The sequence below is a fragment of the Chionomys nivalis genome, chromosome 12 (genome assembly GCF_950005125.1).
Source record: "Chionomys nivalis chromosome 12, mChiNiv1.1, whole genome shotgun sequence".
Classification (NCBI taxonomy): domain Eukaryota; kingdom Metazoa; phylum Chordata; class Mammalia; order Rodentia; family Cricetidae; genus Chionomys; species Chionomys nivalis.
The window spans coordinates 2,997,266-3,001,664 of NC_080097.1; positions in this window are offsets into that span (position 1 = coordinate 2,997,266).

Genomic DNA, 4,399 nt, shown 5'->3' on the forward strand with positions numbered 1-4,399 from the left:
GAAGCTGATGAATTTTCAGGGCACTCTTCCTTATTGTACGTCTGTAAAGTTCTCTGAAGCAGAATGAAGGAGGAGCTGGAGTGGGACTGTGTCCCCAGAGTTCATAGGTTGCAAACTGGAGTCTCCAATCAGTACAGCGATGATGCTTAGGGTGGGGCCTTCGGGGGGCACTTGGGGATAGATGAGGTCGTAAGACAGGATGCCCGTGACCTCACGGAGCTGTATGAAGAGCAGGGTGGAGAGATGGCTCAGCAGTTAGAAGCACTGGCTACTCTTACAGAGGACTCAGGTTTGAGTTCCAGCACCTGTATGCGGCTCATAACTCCAGCTACAGTGTCTGTAACTGCAATTCCAGGGGATCCCCTGTCGTCTTCAGTCACCAGGCACCAGCATGCTGTACAGGCAAAACATCCACACATGCAAAACTGAATTAATTGAATTAAATAAGAGAGAGCTGCTGGGCGATGGTGGCGCACGCCTTTAATCCCAGCACTCGGGAGGCAGAGGCAGGCGGATCTCTGTGAGTTCGAGACCAGCCTGGTCTACAGAGCTAGTTCCAGGACAGGCTCCAAAGCCACAGAGAAACCCTGTCTCGAAAAACCAAAAAAAAAAAAAAAGAGAGAGAGCTGAGCTGTACCCTCACCACTGCCGTGTTGCGATGCGTTGAGAAGGCCCTCATACCATGCTGGCGCCTTGCCATTGTACTTCCTGGCCTCCAGGACCGCAGAGAATAAACTGTGTGAATTACTGAGCATGTGTTATTCTGTCGTAACATCAGAATTTGAGACAAGAGGCTCATAGAGTTGATTTACTGCAAAGGATTTTTATTTCTGTTTCCTGTACTGCAAGTGTTGGAGTCTCGGTCTGTAACATTTAATGGAAATTGTTCCCACCAAAAGTGGGAAAATATGGGTTTAATCTGTTTGCTACAGTTTATGAGTACCGAGCCCTAGGCTAGCTTCATTTCTTTGAGCCTTGGTTCTATTTGAAAAAAAAAAAAAAAAAAAAAAACAGCAAAGTCCAAGAGTTAATGAAAACTTGAGAGTAGGTATCAAATGTTCTGTCCTTTGACCCAGAAGCCCCTCACTTCTGGAAATCAAAATAACTCTGCGTTGGAGAAACCATATGCTCACCCCCTTGGATTACAGCTCCTGTTTTCTGAGCCTGCCAGTGTGTGTGCCCTAGCCGGTGTGTGCCATTGTGTCATTAGATGCAGGCATTGCAGGGTTACAGGAAAGACTGCTGTCCACAGAAAAAAACCTCCTTGTCTGGAAATACGCAAGACATCAGAGGCAGAAACAGGAGTTAAGCTCCCATCTGCCTCCCTCACAGTCCATTTCTTTCTAATATGTTGGTGTGTGTGTGTGTGTGTGTGTGTGTGTGTGTGTGTGAGAGAGAGAGAGAGAGAGAGAGAGAGAGAGAGAGAGAGAGAGAGAGAGAGAGAGAGAAAGTTATTTAAGAAGTCTGCAGGGCTGGAGAGATGGCTCAGAGGTTAAGAGCACTGGTTGCTCTTCCAGAGGTCCTGAGTTCAATTCCCAGCAACCACATGGTGGCTCACAACCATCTGTACTGAGATCTGGCTCCCTCCTCTGGCGTGCGGGCATACGTCAAGGCAGAATGTTGTATACATAATAAATAAATAAATCTTTAAAAAAAAAAAAGAAGTCTGCAGTGGTAACTGGGGAGATAGGTGTCTTAGTGGATAAAGCACTTGGCCTATGAGGACTGGAGTTTGAACCCCAGCACCCACATAAAAACTAGACAGTTATCACTGCCAACCTGCAACCCCAGCAGAGACGGGACTTCCATACCTGTTGCTAACTAGACTAACCAATCAGCAAGCTCGTGGCCCATTGAGCGGCCTTGTCCCACCCCACAACTGGCAATGGTGTAGTTCTTATTCATTAAAGTATTGATTCTGGTTTTGTTTTTCCTTTCCTTTCAGTCAAGATTTTACTTTGCAGCTCAAGCTGGTCTACAACTCTTGCCTCAACCTCCCCAGTGTTAAATGATATTTAAGCCTCCTTCTGTGGCGTAAGTACCATTGTCTTGAAGGTTTTAATGTGGGTTCCTCAGCTAGTTCTGCTGGGAGGCACCAGGGTAAAAGGAGAGTATCTCCACGCCCAAGACCTGAACACAGATAGCACTGAACATAGCGTTGCTGGGCTTGGGACAGGGGTGGGCAGCAGCTACGTTCTGTGGATCAAAGAGCTAAAGTCTGTAAGTTCTGGTCTATTCGTGAGGGTTTGATTCAGTTACTCTAAAGTAGAATCTTCTACTTAATAAGTGGAAGTGCAATTTTGTTTGAAACTATTTGCTTCTTGTTCATTAATTTCTGGGTTTTTTTTTTTTTTTTTTAAGATAGGGTCTTACTACGTAGCCCAAGCTGACTTAAAACTCACTGTCCTCCTGCCTCAGCTTTCTGAGGTGTACACAATGACACAGCTGGAAATTAGACTTCTTGCAGGACATCCCAGGGTTGTCAGAGCCCCTTTCACCTTCTGTCTGTGGCTTTGGTATTCTCAGCTTCTGACCCAGTGATTACTCTACCACGTACATTCCAGCCAGGCAGATGGGGGAGGGGTAAGGGAACACCTTACTTTTAGGGCCACTATGCGGAAGTTACAATCAGCAGTTCTAGGCATATCATGTTGCCTAGAATTTGGTTACAGAGGATTCTGGGAAATGTAGTCCTTATTGGAGTCACCACACACTTGATAGTTAATCCCAATTCTATCAAATAGGGGAAGAACGGATGTTGAGGGATGTTGTAGTAAGGCTGCTTGTTTATTCCTGGCTGCCATCTCAACTCAGCCCTGAAATAATCACACAGAAACGGTATTTTTTAAAAAAAACGTTTATTTATTTATTATGTATACAATATTCTGTCTGCGTGTATGCCTGCAGGCCAGAAGAGGGCACCAGACCTCATTACAGATGGTTGTGAGCCACCATGTGGTTGCTGGGAATTGAACTCAGGACCTTTGGAAGAGCAGGCAATGCTCTTAACCTCTGAGCCATCTCTCTAGCCCCAGAAACCATATTCTTTAAAACACTGTTTGGCCTATTAGTTCTAGCTTCTTATTGGCTAGCTCTTACATATTAATTTAACCCATCTCTATTAATCTGTGTATCACCACATGGCTGTGGCTTACCAACAAAGATTCGGCATGTCTGTCTCTGGCAGCAGCTCCATGGCTTCTCCTCACTCCGTCTTCTCCCAGCATTCAGTTTAGTTTTCCCAGCCTAGCTAAGTTCTGCCCTGCCATACATCCACAGCAGTTTCTTTATTCATTAATGGTAATCACAGCATACAGAGGGGAATCCCACATCAGAGGGACACTTCCCACAGAAGACTGGGGAGAACCATGGTCCTGGTACAGTCTCTGAGGACCAGGAAGGGAGTGCTGACTGTGGAACCCAACAATATATCCTCAGTCTAACACGTTTCCCGTGCTGAAGACTGAATCCCAGTCTCAGGTGTGCTCGGAAAGCCCTCTCACTGAGCAACAGCCTAGCATGTTTTTTTGAGACAAGGTCCCACCATGTAGTTTTGAATTCACCGTATAGCCCAGGCTAGCCCAGAATTCTCAACCTTCCTGCCCCTACATCATCTCCTATATATTGAGGTGACAGTTGTGTGCCACCTCATCTGGTATGTACCACTTCAACTGGCTTCAGTCCATCTTACACTGAAGTTCCCACTAAGGGTTCTTGTTTACCTGTGTATCGGTGCCCCTAACACTTCAGGATCCAGTGAGTCAAACTCTGTATTATTTGCCTGGGCCTTTAAAAGTCCTTGTGTGTTTTTATCAGAGAAGACGCCTAGCTCTAGTGGAGGCTGGAGGGAATGTACATTAGATGGTTTGGCATGATCTATCATCAAATATGTCCTTTGACCCTGGCATATTTATTCTACATGTGTAGTGTGAATAAGATCTAGTCAAGGTTATTCCTTACAGCCTTTTTCCAATAGCCAAAGAATGGAAACTAGCCAAACCCTATCGGCAAGAGACTAAGTAAATCATGGAAGGTAGCCATCCAATGAACTGCTCCAAAGCTATTAACAAGAACGATATCCTGCTACGGACACATTTCAATATATAGTCACACAGGAAATTTGGGCCAATGGAACACATATATTATAACGCTCCACCAGATTCTATTACCCAGTGTCCTTGTCACCATCTCAGTTTATTTAAGTAAAGATATTTCTGGGCTGACTTTCCACAACAATGACATTTCACAATAACATAATTCTCAGGATAGGCTGCCCCTTTAAGTGATATTTTTTAAAACGAGCCAAAGAAAATGGAATATGTTGTGTAAAATTTTGTGTAAAAGGTTAAAGGTATAGTGGTAGCACTTGTACCATATAGAGAAACTCTAGACTAACAGG